This window comes from Choloepus didactylus, chromosome 5 (assembly GCF_015220235.1).
Source record: "Choloepus didactylus isolate mChoDid1 chromosome 5, mChoDid1.pri, whole genome shotgun sequence".
NCBI classification, from domain to species: domain Eukaryota; kingdom Metazoa; phylum Chordata; class Mammalia; order Pilosa; family Megalonychidae; genus Choloepus; species Choloepus didactylus.
The window spans coordinates 15,785,553-15,802,295 of NC_051311.1; the positions used below are offsets into that span (position 1 = coordinate 15,785,553).

At 35.7% G+C, this 16,743-nt stretch overlaps 1 pseudogene; it reads right to left on the reverse strand.

Moving 5' to 3' along the window:
• Nucleotides 1-16,380, reverse strand: part of LOC119535195 — a 60,277-nt pseudogene extending 43,897 nt beyond the window's left edge.
• Nucleotides 16,381-16,743: the final 363 nt, after the last annotated feature.

Below are 16,743 nucleotides of genomic sequence, written 5' to 3' on the forward strand. Positions count from 1 at the left end.
AGGACTAAGAAAGCAGCTTTTAAGTAAAGAAAAGAATGGAGGGAGCAAGTGATGAGGTTATCTGGGAGAAAGGCATCCCCAAAAGAGGCAACTCCTAGCTCAGAGGTCCAGAGGCAGGGATATGCCTGGAGTGTTTAAGGAATAGTGAGAAGTTAAATATGGCTGAAGAAGACTGAAAGGGAGAAAGAGATAGAAGTTTAAGTCAAAGAGATAACAGGGGTCAGATCATGTAAGGCCTTTTAAGTCTGAGGAAGGGCTTCAGCATGTAATCTGGGTTAAAGAGAAGTCAATTAGAAAGTTTTCCACAGAGGAAAACATAATTTAGCCAATGTTTTAATAGTCCCTCATATTGAGAATTGATGGAAATAGGGTTAAAAAAAAAAGGCAAGAAGACCAATTAGCAGTCTATGACACTAATCAAGACAACAGATGATGGTGGTTTGATCCACATGGTACAATGGGCATGGAGCGATGTGACTGGCTTCTGCATGTATTTTGAAGTCAGACCTGACAAGATTTGCTGACAGATTAGACATGGGGTGTAAAAGAAAGACAGGAGTCAAGGATAAGAACCATAATTTGGGCAGAGCAACTGGAGGGATGGGATTGCCATTACTGAGGTAGGAAAGACTACATGAGGTAGAGGGATATGAGGGGAAGTATCAGTAGCTCAGTTTTAGACATGCTAAGTTTGACATATTCAATAGTGATACAAAGAGAGATGTCAAGTAGAAAGTTTGATGGGTCTTGAGTTAAGGCACAGCAATCTGGTCTAGACACAAACATTTGAGAATCATTAGCATATACAAGTTAGTAAATAAGTCATGAGGAAGAAGCTACAGGACTAAGCCCAGCAACAAAGCAATGTGCAAAAGCTGTGGGATGAGGAGGGAGCAGCAAAACAGACCAAGAGGGAGTGACCAGAAAGGAAGGAGGAAAACCAGGTGACTAAGAGATATCATGGAAGCCAAGTGAAGAAAGGATTTCCTAGGAGGCAAGAGTTTTCTGCTGAGTCAAATATTGCTAATAGATCAAGTAAAAGTATGTTTAAGAAATTATAGATTTTTAGTAAAGTAGAAATCAGTGATGACCGTAAGAAAAACAATTTTGGCCAAGTGGTGAGAGTGAAAATATAACTGAAATTAGTTCAAAGGTGAACGGAATACAGAAAATCCTGAAAAATCCACATCAAAGCTCCTAAGAGCTAACAAATGAATTTAGCAAAGTGGTGTGGTACAAGAGCAGCACTCAAAGTTCAGTAGTGTTTCTATACACAAGCAATGAACAACTGAAGAAAAAACTTTTCATTTACAGTAACAATGAAAAGAATCAACTATCAAGGAATAAATCCAACAAAGGATGTAAAGGATTGTACACAGAAAACTAAAAAGCATTGCTAACAAATCCAGGAAGACCTAAACAAACTGAAGGACATTCTGGTGCATGGATTAAAAGACTAAAAATTGTTAAGATGTCAATTCAAGTGAAAGCGACTTACCGATTCAACATAATACACAAACAGCATGTTGCTGATTGGAAGATGCAACATAGTAAAGATGTCAATTAGCCCCAGATTAATCTAGAGATTCAACATGATTTCAATCAAAATCTCAACAGAATTTTTTAAGCTGTAATGCCAAACTGATTGTAAACTTTATATGGAAAGACAAAGGAGCTAGAATACCAAAATAATTTGGAAAAGAAGAATCAATGTGGTGGTGGGGAAACAACACCATGGTACCAGCACAAGAACAGACATATAGACCAATAGAATCAAACTGATTGTTTAGACATCAACCCTCATATTTATGGCCAAGGAGGCAAAGACAACTCAATTGGGAAAAAACAGTCTCTTCAACAAATGGTGCTGGGAAAACTGGATCTCCATCTGCAAAAGAATGGCAGAGGATCCTTACCTTACACCTTATACAAAAACCAAAAGTCAGCTCAAAATGGATCAAAGACCTAAATATAAGAACCAGGACTATCAAACTCCTAGAAGAAAATGTAGGAAGCCTCTTCATGACCTTGTATTAAGCAGTGGTTGCTTAGACTTTATACCCAAAGCACAAGCAAAAAAGAAAAACATAAATGGTACCTCATCAAAATTAAAAACTTTTTTGCCCCAAAGGATTTTATCATGAAAGTCAAATGATAACCTACATACTGGTAGAAATATTTGGAAACCACGTATCTTATGAAGGTTTAATATCCAGAATATATAAAGAAATCCTTCAACTTAACAACAAAAACACAAACAACCCAATTTAAAAATGGGCCAAAGCCTTGTATAGACATTTTTCCAAAAAGGAAACATAAATGGCCAAAAAGCACATGAAAAGAGGCTCAGCATCATTAGCCATTAGGGAAATGCAAATCTAAACGACAATGAGATACCACATCATACCCTAAAATGACTGTGATTTAAAAAAAAAAAAAAACAGAAAATAAAAGTGTTCAAGAGCATACTGGGAAATGGGAACACCCATTCGTTGCTGGTGGCAATGTAAATTGGTGCAGCCTCTGTGGAAGACAGTTAGGTAGTTCTTCAAAAACCTAAGTATAAAACTACCATATGATCCAGAAATCCCACTACTCAGTGCATATCCAAATAATTGAAAGTAAGGAATCAAACAGATTTTGCCCACCAATGTTCACAACAGCATTATTCATAATTGCCAAAAGATGGAAGCAACCCAAGTGTCGATCAACCTATGAATGGATAAAGAAAAGGTGGTATGTACATGCAATAGGATATTATGCAGCCATAAAAAAATGAAGTTCTGACACATGCAACAACATGTATGAACCCTGAAAATACCATAATGAGAACCAGACACCAAGTGACAAATATTGCTTGGTCTTGCTGATTTGTAACAATTACAATAAGCAAACTCAGAGTCATAATCTAGAACACAGATTATTTGGGAGGGCAGGTGGCAGCAGATAGGGATTGGGAAGTTAAGATTTAAAATATATAGGGTTTCTATTTGGAATGGTGGAAATGTTTTGGTAATGGGTGATGGCAATGGTAGCATGACATTGTGAACATAATTGTCAGCACTGACATGTATGTCTAAAGGTGGTGAAAGGGGGAAATGTCAGGTTATATATAATAATAGAGTGAATTTTTTTTAAAAAATCCATGGAACTGCACAACATTAACAAAGTTACACCATGGACTATAGTTAATAATGCAATTATAAAAATGTGCTTTCATCAATTGTAATGGGTGTACCACACCAATGCAGTTTGTTAAAAGGGAGTTGTATAAGCGAATCATGTATTTTATGCATGATTGTTCTGTAGACTGACAACTTCTCTAATTTAGAAAAAAAAACTGAATGGAAGGGAAACTATTGAGTCAGCAAGTACTGACAGTTCTTTCAAAGACATCTTAGCATAATGGTAGATGATCTGATTTTCTTCTTTTCATTTACCTGTTGTTTTTAATCCTTACATAATGTTTACATAATACTTCCATAACACTTTTAAGTTTTTTCTTTCTTGAGTACATGTGGCACTAAATGGCTAAAAACAAATGCCAGACCAGGACACTAAATAATAAATCCATAAAATTATAGTGCTAGGCACCCTTGAAAATGTCATAGGTATATAATGATAATATAACGTGGTTATTGTTTTGCTTCAATTTATAACCACAGAAAGACTAAAAGTGTCAAGGGCAGTATTTCCTGCTTGATGAAAATCATCTAATTATATGATATTTTATATAAATCAAATACACAAAATCATTAGTCATATTTAAATATTGACTCTACTTCAATTTTTACCCAATATACTGAATGTTATATGGAAGATGGAATGAGGAGCCATGTGCAATCCCTCAGCAATACTCAGATTAATTTGAGGGTTCAATCTTAGAGTGCCAATACATGGGAAACAAAAACCAAAACTCTAGCAATTTTGTTGTTTCCAGGTAGGACCAGTGTAGCACACTGCCTCCTTTTGAAACTGAGAAGATATTACAAATGTCCTAACAAATGTTTGCACAAGACATGCACAAAACCAAATGCTTAAATATATTTTAATTGTGGAAAAAATCAATACACGATAGATCTACCTCATTTTTAAAAAACTAAAAGTTTCCAGGGCAGTGCATTATTTTATGGATATGACAATTAATTTCCTTATTCCTGGGTAGTTGCAATATCTCCAGCTTTTTGATATGACAATGATATCATAATTATTCTTCACCTAAGTGGATATATATAACATATTTTTATAAATATCCCCAAGGTACAAAAATGTATATTATAGATCCTTAACACATAGAACACATATTATATATTACTCTATAACATATAATACACTAAACCTGTGTTTTTTTGTGTGTTTGCACAAATGCATATTTTTCTGTAGGATCTAGTCCCAGAAGTAAAGTTGAATTAAAGGGATGACATTTCTGATACATACTATTAAACTACCTTTCAGAAAGAATTTACCAATTTTATCTACCAACAGGGTATGAGATTGTCTTTTTCTTCATGTTTTCCAACCTTGGTTAATTTTTAATATACTATTTGTCAATATGATTGCACAAAATGGTATCTCATTTCTGTGTAAATTTGCATTTTTCTGATTCCCAAAGTTGAATATCCCTTGCAAAACTATAAAATTTATTAATCTTGATTATTAGCCAAATTAGAATTACTTTTATAGCAAAACAATAATACCAACTGTTAAAAATTTAGGTTTACTATTAGAATCATTATCCTTAAGAGGAAATTGCTATCATGTTTTTCACTCATTCTTTGTTGAATTAATCCATCACCATCATCCTCAGCAGCAGCAACATACAAGTTTTCTGATACTTCCATTTCACTTCTTTTGTGCTTCTTTCTTTCTTGTTCAACCTTTAACAAAAATTTGATACTCAGGATAATTTTCATTATTTTATTCAATAAAAAGAACTGTTTTGTTTTCATTAACTGTTATCGTTTGACTCAAGTTTCACTGTTGTGATGTTAATGAATAAAGTTTTGTTGCCTACTTTAATGTTATTCATTACATGTCATTGAAGTTTTGTAAACTCTTCTTCATTTCTATGTAATTGAAAGAAGCAGAATTTCCCAAAATTCCAAAAAGGCTTTTCTTAATTCTGTGCTCTTATTTACATCCACCCATCACTAACATGTTTATCCCCATTTGACTAACAGAGACAGAAAAATAAAAGAAGAGCACAAAATTTCTCTTTTTCTGCCTTATCACCTGGACCTAGTCTTGAACAGCCAGATCTAGAGGAAATGACAGTGTAGGCTTCAGCAAGAGAAAAGGAGATTTCCCCTTGCCACACAAAGCTTTTCTTTCTCCCACTGTCTTTTACAATCCTTTCATTTGGATCCTGCAGCTACCAAAAAAGTGAAGTTGCCCGCTGAAATATATGAAGCAAAGTTTCCCACAGAACAAGAAGCAGAGCAAAGCTGCTGAAATGTTAAGTGTGGGATTCTGGAAAATGAGCAATGTCCCCAAGTTTTAAATTCAGTAACCACAAAGCTTTATGGGTGAAGGGTATATATGTATTTATCAACTTTATCTGCATTATCCATTGATAATAGGAGCAAAACCCAGAAAGGTTAAATGATTCACCCAAAGCAACTAAAGCATCATTACCTAGCATTTTACATGTCACCAAAAAGGATATACAATTCTATAATGCTGAGTCATGTAATTTCATCAGATAAATTACTGATAAATTCTCATTAATCAGATAAATTAAAAGTCACACTTTGGCAAAGTAATTCAATTTAATGTCCCCTAAAGAAGGGCTCAACTTCTTTTCCTTTTAAAGGAGAATACATCTAGATTTTTCCTAGCTTTATGATTCAATGTACCTCAAAACTCAGCTTTCAAATTTTAAGTACTAAATTTTTTTACTGGCAGTTTATGCTACCATTATGATAAAAATAGTACACATGAAAAACTCTAAAAGACTTTATTAAACAACTTAATGTAAAGATTTGACTCACAGACATTTGCAAGTAGTGATAAAAAATTATATGGAAGCATATTTATAAAATATCTTAAAATGGACATGGTGGAATCATAAATTCCAAAGGATGGAGTAAAGCACATAAAGTTGCACAAACAAATGCACAATACATAGATTTGTTTAGCTGGAATATTTGTTACAACTCTTAAGGTTAGATATGTTTTTGTATCCCTTCTTTCAGTTATTGCTTCTTTCTTTTTTTATTGTTAAGGAAATACATCTTTACGCCAATAGGAAAAAAAATACTTAGAGCTTATTACTTTCTTTTTTCTTCAATGTTTATCCTGGTTCAGAAGTCACATCATATCTGCCTAAGTTCCCAGCTCATAGGACACTTGGAAGGCTTAGGTTAACTAAGGACACAAATTATGAGAATCTTTCCCTGAACTCCTCTTACCCAGACTACAGAAATCATCTGTTTCTAAATAATTGCATATTTGGATAACCCCATTTTATACACAAGCTTTCATAAGTAGAAAATCAAAAGACATCAAATAATTGATAAGTATAAACAACAGAATAGCAGTAAGTTAACCTCTATCTCTTTTTTTAATATTCATTTTATTGAGATATATTCACAAACCATGCAGTCATACAAAACAAATCGTACATTTGATTGTTCACAGTACCATTACATAGTTGTGCATTTATCACCAAAATCAATCCCTGACACCTTCATTACCACACACACAAAAATAACAAGAATAATAATTAAAGTGAAAAAGAGCATGTAAAGTAAAAAAGAACCCTGGGTACCTTTGTTTGTTTTTTTCCTTCCCCCATTTTTCTACTCATCCATCCATAAACTAGACAAAGGGGAGTGTGGTCCTTATGGCATTCCCAAACCCACTGTCACCCCTCATAAGCTACATTTTTATACAATTGTCTTCAAGATTCATGGGTTCTGGATTGTAGTTTGATAGTTTCAGGTATCTACCGCCAGCTACCCCAATTCATTAGAACCTAAAAAGGGTTGTCTATATTGTGCATAAGAGTGCCCACCAGAATGACCTCTCAGCTCCTTTTGGAATCTCTCTGCTACTGAAACTTATTTCATTTCCTTTCATTTCCCCTTTTTGGTCAAGAAGATGTTCTCCATCTCATGATGCTGGGTCTGCATTCCTCCCTGGGAGTCATATTCCATGTTGCCAGGGAGATTCACTCCCCTGGGTGTCTGATCCCACATAGGGGGGAGGGCAGTGATTTCACCTGCCAAGTTGGCTTAGCTAGAGAGAGAGGGCCGCATCTGAGCAACAAAGAGGCATTCAGGAGGAGGCTCTTAGGGACAATTATAGGGAGGCCTAACCTCTCCTTTGCAGCAACAGTCTTCCCAAGGGCAAGTCCTGTTGTAGAGGGCTCAACCCATCAAACCACCAGTACCCTATGTCTGTGAGCATATTAGCAACCATCAAGGTGGGGCAGGCCAATACCCCTGCATTCTCCACCAGCTCCTCAAGGGGGCTCTGCATATTTTTCTCCTTGTTTTTTTTTTTTTTTTAATTAACACTTTTTCTTAAAATCAACTGTAAAAAAAAATTAAAAAAAATACAATAAAAGAACATTTCAAACAGACCATAACAAGGGAGTAAGAAAAAGACAACTAACCTAAGATAACTAGTTTACTTCCAACATGTTCCTACTCTACCCCAAGATAGTAGCCTAATATAGCAACATTTCTGTGAACATGTTCCTCTATACCCATCAGAAATTAACAGACCATAGTCATTCCTGGGCATCCCCAGAACATTAAATTTACCCACAATAGCTTATCTGTTCTTATTGGATTATCTTTCCCCCTTCCTTAATTGCTCTCTATCACTAGTTCCCCTATATTCTACATTACAAACCATTTGTTTTACATTTTTCAAAGTTCATATTAGTGGTCACATATAATATTTCTCTTTTTGTGCCTGGCTTATTTTGCTCAGCATTATGTCTTCAAGGTTCATCCATCTTGTTATATGTTTCACAGCATCGTTCCTTCTTACTGCTGCATAGTATTCCATCATGTGTATATACCACACTTAATTTATCCACTCATCTGTTGAAGGACATTTGGGTTGTTTCCATCTCTTGGCAATTGTGAATAATGCTGCTATGAACATTGGCGTGCAGATATCTGTTCACATCACTGCTTTCAGATCTTCTGGGTATATATCGAGAAGTGCAATTGCTGGATCAAAGGGTAACTCTATATCTAGTTTTCTAAGGAACTGCCAGACTGACTTCCAGAGTGCCTGAACCATTATACAGTCCCACCAACAATAAATAAGAGTTCCAATTTCTCCACATCCTCTCCAGCATTCGTAGCTTCCTGTTTGTTTAATGGCAGCCATTCTAATTGGTATGAGATGGTATCTCATTGTGGTCTTAATTTGCATCTCTCTAATAGCTAGTGAAGCCAAACACTTTTTCATGTGTTTCTTGGCCACTTGCAATTCCTCTTCAGAGAACTGTCTTTTCATATCTTTTGCCCATTTTATAATTGGACTGTCTGTACTATCGTCATTGAGTTGTAGGATTTCTTTATATATGCAAGATAACAGTCTTTTGTCAGATACATGGTTTCCAAAAATTTTTTCCCATTGAGTTGGCTGCCTCTTTACCTTTTTGACAAATTCCTTTGAGGTACAGAAACTTCTAAGCCTGAGGAGTTCCCATTTATCTATTTTTTCTTCTGTTGCTTGTGCTTCGGGTGTAAAGTCTAGGAAGTGGCTGCCTAATACAAGGTCTTGAAGATGTTTCCCTACATTATCTTCTAGGAGTTTTATGGTACTTTCTTTTATATTGAGATCTTTGATCAATTTTGAGTTAATTTTTGTGTAGGGTGTGAGTAGGGGTCCCCTTTCATTCTTTTGGATATGGATATCCAACTCTCCCAGCCCCATTTGTTGAAAAGACTGTTATGACACAGTTCAGTGACTTTGGGGGCCTTATCAAAGATGAGTCAGCCATAGATCTCTGGGTCCATCTCTGAATTCTCAATTTGGTTCCATTGATCAATATGTCTATCTTTGTGCCAGTACCATGCTGTTTTGACCACTGTGGCTTTATAATAAGCTTCAAAGTCAGGGAGTTTAAGTCCTCCCACTTCATTTTTCTTTTTTAGAGTGTCTAGCAATTCGAGGCATCTTCCCTTTCCAAATAAATTTGATAACTAGTTTTTCCAAGTCTGCAAAGTAGGTTATTGGAATTTTGATTGGGATTGCATTGAATCTGTAGATGAGCTTGGGTAGAACTGACATCTTAATGACATTTAGCCTTACTATCCATGAACATGAAATATTTTTCCATCTTTAGTATCCCCTTCTATTTATTTTAGTAGAGTTATATAGTTTTCTTTGTACAGGTCTTTTGCATCTTTGGTTAAGTTTATTCCTAGGTACTTGATTTTCTTAGTTGCTATTGAAAATGGTATCTTTTTCTTGAATGTCTCTTCAGTTTGTTCATTTCTAGCATATAGAAACATTACTGACTTATGTGCATTAATCTTGTATCCCGCTACTTTGCTAAATTGGTTTATTAGCTCTAGTAGCTGTATTGTCAAATTCTCAGGGCTTTCCAGATATAAGATCATATCATCTGCAAACAATGACAGTTTTGCTTCTTCCTTTTCACTCTGGATGCCTTTTATTTCTTTGTCTTGCCGGCTTGCCCTGGCTAGCACTTTCAGCACAATGTTGAATAACAGTGGTGACAGCGGGCATCCTTGTCTTGTTCCTGATCTTAGAGGGAAGGCTTTCAGTCTCTCACCATTGAGTACTATGCTGGCTGTGGGTTTTTCATGTATGCTCTTTATCATATTGAGGAAGTTTCCTTTAATTCCTACCTTTTGAAATGTTTTTATCAAAAAGGGATGTTGGATTTTGTTGAATGCTTTTTCAGCATCTATTGAGATGATCATTTGATTTTTCCCTTTTGATTTGTTAATGTGTTGTAATACATTGATTGATTTTCTTATGTTGAACCATCCTTGCATGCCTGGAATGAACCCCACTTGGTCATGTTGTATGATTCTTTTAATGTGTCTTTGGATTCGATTTGCAAGTATTTTGTTGAGAATTTTTGTATCTACATTCATTAGGGAGATTGTCTGGTAGTATTCCTTTTTTATAGCATCTTTGCCTGGTTTCGGTATTGGATTGATGTTAGCTTCATAAAATGAGTTAGGTAGTCTTCCATTTTCCTTGATATCTTGAAAGAGTTTAAGTAAGATTGGTGTTAGTTCTTTTTGGAAAGTTTGGTAGAATTCTCTTGTGAAGCCATCTGGCCCTGGGCATTTATTTGTGGGAAGATTTTTGATGACTGATTGGATCTCTTTGCTTGTGATTGGCTGGATGAGGTCTTCTGTTTCTTCTCTGGTCAGTCTAGGTTGTTCATATGTTTCCAGGAAATTGTCCATTTCCTCTACATTATCCAGTTTGTTGGCATACAGTTGTTCACAGTATCCTCTTATAATTTTTTTAATTTCTTTGGGATCCACAGTAATGTCACCTTTCTCATTCATTATGTTTATATGGGTCTTCTCTCTTTTTGATTTTGTCAGTCTAGCTAGGGGCTTGTCAATCTTGTTGATCTTTTCAAAGAATCAACTTTTGATGTTGTTTATCCTATTGTTTTTTTGTTCTCTATGTCATTTATTTCTGCTTTAATCCTCGTTATTTCTTTTCTTCTACTTGGTTTAGGATTGGTTTGCTGTTCATTTTCTAGCTTCTTCAGTTGATCCATTAGTTCTTTGATTTTGGCTCTTTCTTCCTTGTTAATATATGTGTTTAATGCTAGAAATTTCCCCCTCAGTACCAATTTTGCTGCATCCCATAGGTTTTGGTATGTTGTGTTCTCATTTTCATTCACTTCTAAATATTTAGCAATTTCTCTTGCTATTTCTTCTTTAACCCACTGATTGTTTAGGAGTGTGTTGTTTAACCTCCAGATATTTGTGAATTTTCTAGGTCTCTGATGGTTATTGACTTCTAATTGTATTCCATTGTGGTCAGAGAATGTGCTTTGAGTAATTTCAATTTTTTAAAATTTATTGAGCCTTGTTTTATGTCCCAGAATATGATCTATTCTGGAGAAAGCTCCATGAGCACTAGAGAAGAATGTGTATCCTGGTAATTTGGAATATAATGTTCTATATATGTCTGTTAAATCCAATTCATTTATCAGATTGTTTAGGTTTTCAGTTTCCTTATTGGTCTTCTGTCTAGTTGATCTATCTATAGGAGAGAGTGATGTGTTGAAGTCTCCCACAATTATTGTGGAAACATCAATTGCTTCCTTTAATTTTGCCAGTGTTTGTCTCATGTATTTTGTGGCACCTTGATTGGGTACACAAACATTTATGATTACTATTTATTCTTGTTGAATTTCCCCTTTTATTAGTATGTAGTGGCCTTCTTTGTCTCTCATAACATCCTTGCATTTAAAGTCTATTTTATCTGAGATTAATATTGCTACACCTGCTTTCTTTTGGCTGTAGCTTGCATGAAATATTTTTTTTCCATCCTTTCACTTTCAATTTCTTTGTGTCCCTGTGTCTAAGATGAGTCTCTTGTATGCAACATATTGATGGTTCATTTTTTTTATCCGTTCTGTGAATCTATATCTTTTAATTGGGAAGTTTAATCCATTTACATTCAATGTTATAACCATGAAGGTATTTCTTGAATAAGCCATCTTATCCTTTAGTTTATGTTTGTCATATATATTTTTCCTTATCTGTATTAATATCCTTTAATGTACCCATACTGAATCTCTTTAGTACTGAACTTTTCTCCATCTCTCTCTCTCCTTTCTTTGTTTCTCTGTATGTAGGGCTCCCTTTAGTATCTCCAGTACGGCAGGTCTCTTGTTAGCATATTCTCTCAGCATTTGGTTATCTGTGAAAATTTTAAGCTCTCCCTCAAATTTGAAGGAGAGCTTTGCTGGATAAAGGATTCTTGGTTGGAAATTTTTCTCTCTCAGAATTTTAAATATGTCATGCCACTGCCTTCTCACCTCCATAGTGGTTGCTGAGTAGTCACTACTTAGTTTTATGCTGTTCCCTTTGTATGTGGTGAATTGCTTTTCTCTTGCTGCTCTCAGAACTTGCTCCTTCTCTTCCATATTTGACAGTATGATCGGAATATGTCTCAGAATGGTTTTATTTGAATTTATTCTACTTGGAGTTTGCTGGGCATTTATGATTTGTTTATTTATGGTGTTTAGATTTGGGATTTTTTTCCCAAAAAATTTCTTTAAATACTCTTCTTAGACCTTTACCCTTCTCTTCCACTTCTGGAACACCAATGATTCTTACATTTGGATGTTTTATATTATCTATCATATCCCTGAGGTCCATTTTGATTTTTTCAATTTTTTTCCCCATTCTTTCTTTGTTCTTTCATTTTCTGTTCTGTCATCTTCCAGGTCACTGATTCTTTGTTCAAATTCCTCTTTTCATATACTATGAGTATCCAGAATCTTTTTAATTTGGTCAGCAGTTTCTTAATTTCTGTAAGATCTTCTATTTTTTTATTTACTGCTGCAATTTCTTCTTTATGCTCTTCTAGGGTCTTCTTGATGTCCTTTATATCCCGTGCCATGGTCTCATTGTTCCTCTTTAGTTCCTTGATTAATTGCTCCAGGTACTGTGTCTCCTCTGATATTTTGATTTGGGTGCTTGGGCTTGGGTTATCCATATCATGTTTTTTTCATATGCTTTAAAATTTTCTGTTGTTTTTGGCCTCTTGGCATTTGCTTAACTTGATAGGGTTCTTTTAGGATTTGTAGACTGATTAAAATCTTTATCTCTAATTTGTCAGATCTTCAGCTTCTGGAGTACACTTTCTCTAACCAGAAGGTGGCGTCCACAAGCCACCTATTCCCCTCAAGCCAGTTCTTCCCTGTTTTATCTTTGTGGTGATTGGGGCAGTGAGTCTTGTGGGGTCCAATTGGTGTACCAAGCTTGCATGTAATTGGTGTTGCCCTCCCTGTATATTGGGTTTGTGTCTGGGTGGTCAGGGAGGAGGGGCAGCTCTAACAATCAAATCTCCCTGGTGTTCCTGGAAATTTAAAGCTGCTGCAATAGTCTAATCCTTCAGTTCAGTCCTGCCAGTTTGTTTCTGCCTCTGACCCACAAGTCCTTCATATTGGCATATGGCCTCTGAGACTTGTGAGTGGGTCCCTCTTCCAGGCCGTGCACTCCCAGGTCCTCTGTTGAGGGATGACTCTGCTATGTCAAAAGTGAGTGCTATCCCCCCAGGGCAGTTCTGGGCTGCAGGGCTGTGTAGGGAGGCTCCCAGTCTGCTGAAAGGATGGCTGAATTGGGCATGTTAATTCACACTGCTCCACCTTCACAACTCTGGAACAACCAGCTGAGGGTGCAGGGAAGGCTAATGTCCATGCCTGATTTTGTGGTGTGTGCGTGTGTTATTGGAAGCACTTCCACCACACTGGGTTGTCTGGGGCAGCTCTAGGCTATGGGGCCAGTGATGCGCAGGAGTGTTCCCTGTCCACCAGAATGATGGCTGTGAGAGGACACCCCCCTTTTCTTGGGAAGTGGTGGTGTTTAGTGAATTTTCTCAGCCACTGGACTTTTTGCCTTTTGTCTCAGAGCTCTCTTAGTTCTGCTCTTGTCTTGACCTGCCCAAATTGCAAGTCTTTGAGGCTTTCTGTATCAGGCTTCTTAGAGTAATTGTTTTAGAAAAAGAGAAAAAGATAAAAAAAAAAAAAAAAAAAAAGGCCCTCCTTGCAGATCTAATGGTTATTGAAACGCTAAGAGACAAAGCAATTAGGGTCATTAAGGAAAGGTCCAGGAGGTAGAGAAACCGGTTTTTCTTCTGGATTTCCATATGAGCCTGACACTGTCTGAGCTCTGCCCTTCCCCTTTCTATGTTCCCCAGAACTCCAAAAACCCTCCACTTTTATTTTGGGGTTTTTTCTTGCTGTTTTTGCTATCCCTATCTCCTCTCCACCGGGCTGGCTGCTCCCAGATTCTCTGGTGTCTGGTCTCAGTCTATCTGTGATTGGAGTTTGGATCAGTAGAATGAGTTTCCAAGAAGAGCCACCACTGCAGTTCTCCCTTCTCATTCCCAGCACTGACAGCCCCTCCTCCCATGGGACTGAGCCTGGCAGAGAGGGTTGTGGGTCCCCTGGCTGTGAAAACTTACAGATTTCACTGATCTTAGCAGTTCCACATGTTCATGAGTGTTGTATGAAGTATGCCCAAAGTCAGATTGCTCTGCAGTGTCTGGTCTATGCAGTACCTGGCTTTCTATCTACTTCTCTGGAGGAGTAACTAAAATGTACACCTCACCACTCTGCCATCTTGTCCCACTTCTCTACCTCTTTTTGAAGCTCAACTTTCTCTTTATCCAAAGCCTGGAACTCTACTTGGAAAATACCTATCTCATTCTTCAACCTCTGCATATCTTGTAATTCTTCATTTAGATACACCTTTGATGTTCTGTCACTATCGGTGGAGAAGAACCCACATTTTCTAATTCAGGTTCCAAGGTTTTACAGTTATCAGCACTGCAATTATCATGTCATGGCTTCTGGAACAAGTCTTGCTTTGGTTTTATTTTCTCATAAGTGTTTGTAACAACAAACAGAGTGGGCTTTTTTGTTTGAATCATGTTTCATTTCCCAAGAGCAAGTAAGTCACAAATCAAGAAGGCTTCAGGGATCACTAGACTGATGTGTATGTTCAATGTCTGATTTCCAGTTCATGGTATTTTGGTTTGCATTTTTTGTCTTTTGCATACCAAACTCTTGGTCTTCTTTCATTTCAACTGTAAGTATACTTGGGTTCCTTATTTTATTTCCTGCATCTTTATAAAAACTCTCCTTATTTTTGTGAAAAACATGTTCAGTTTCAGGTTTATAATCATTTTCATAGTCTAATTTATTATCATTTTAATCAAGTTTAGAAGATGACTGGCAAGTATATTCCTGGGACCCAGAGTATAAATGAGATGAAAAGACATTTTCGAGACTGGGTTCTCTTTTTTCAGGAACTACCTGGAATACAACAGAGACAGAGACTCCAGATGCATCTTTCTCCTCATCATCAAGTATATTATTTGTCAAATTAGAGGATAGTTCCTTTAAGTTTGCTCCTTTAGAGTTGTCAAGTAGTGGCTCTTCCTCAGGATAAGCAGTAATTTTAAATTTTTCACAAATTTCAGCAAACTTCTCCTTTAACTCATTTGTGATGAGTTTCAAATTATTTCTCAATTCTAACTTGCCTTGTTTGATCAACATTTCCTCATATTTTTGCAGAAAATGAAGCCCTGAATATACAGAGATATCCTTTCTATCACATTCCTCATTCATTTCTGGTTCTTGAGACATCTTTTGCAGATGCAAAAGTGGAAGATTAATTGGCTCAGTCTGATTTTCAGATATCTTTCTGTCAGGGTGCATGTTTTAAAAATAATTTTATCCTTAAGGCATCAAGTATGGACAAAGAACAATTAGAAAATAATTAAAATTTAACTTGGAATATATGTTTAGCTATTCCCAAATAAATGAATTGTAACTAAGAAGTAACAAGTAACTTGTCTTAGCCTAAAACATGAGAAAAACATGAAGATGCAAACACAATTTCATCACTGTTTGTTTGTATTAAGCTTAATTCATTATATATTAAATCTAAGAGAACTGAGTTAGGAGTGAATTTTTAATATGACAAAGGTTTCCTCACTTTAAAAACATTTCACCTGACCATGCCTGACATATAGAGCCCCTACAGTGCAATTACACAATTTTTACACATTAGTAACTGGAGAGCAGGTAAACATTACATGATTAGGAACCATGGCCGTTAACATCAATCAGGAAGAAGAGCAAATTCCTAAATTTTAATTCAAATTATATACTATGATAGCATTATGTACCTAGATAGATTATCTCTCTGTCCAGATCTAATAGATACTACTGTACACTAATGGGGAGGTGTCAAAAATTATTAATAATAGTCACTGATTTTCTACCCTAAAATAAAATATGTGGAAGACACGTAGGGAAAGAAATTGGAACATCATGATTTGTACTCTAATACCAAGAGCCTCATTCTGGAAGGTGTGGTTCTCTTTTTCTTCCAAAGATAAAGTTTGGCTATAAGTTCCTAATGATTCTAGGAAAATTTTAAGTTTTATACATAGTTAAATTGTTTTAAAAATTAAACATTATAATCTACAGATTTTTTACAGTCTAGTCCAAATGTAATTTCATTTGGGCTATGCTAGTTATTAAAGCACCAAAACAAAATTATACCAAAAATTTAAACTTTCACATACCTGTGGTTGGTTGTTTTCACTTCCATCAAGCCTCTCTTGTTCTTGCTCTGATTTCGCTTTTAAGTCTAGTTCTGCTGACATATCTATATATTTAGTTAAAATGAAAGACTTAGAACAGCTAGATAAAAGATATAATCTTTATAATAATAAACAAAATAACATTTAACAATTGAAAATGTAAAATAAGGTTAATCTTTAGCTGAATATTCACTTCTTTAAGAAATATTCATAATTATCCAGGAAGACTTCACATAACAGGCTGGTCTTAAAAGATGAACAAAATTTGCAATGGAATAAACAGTATAGGATTTTAGATAAAAGGATATAAACATTTCAGATATATAGGAAATAGGTATACACTGCTAGAGGTATAAAAGTAATGTAATTTTGAAAACCATGAATAACGTAGTTGAAGTTCAGTGTGCTGTTAAAAAGTACTATCAT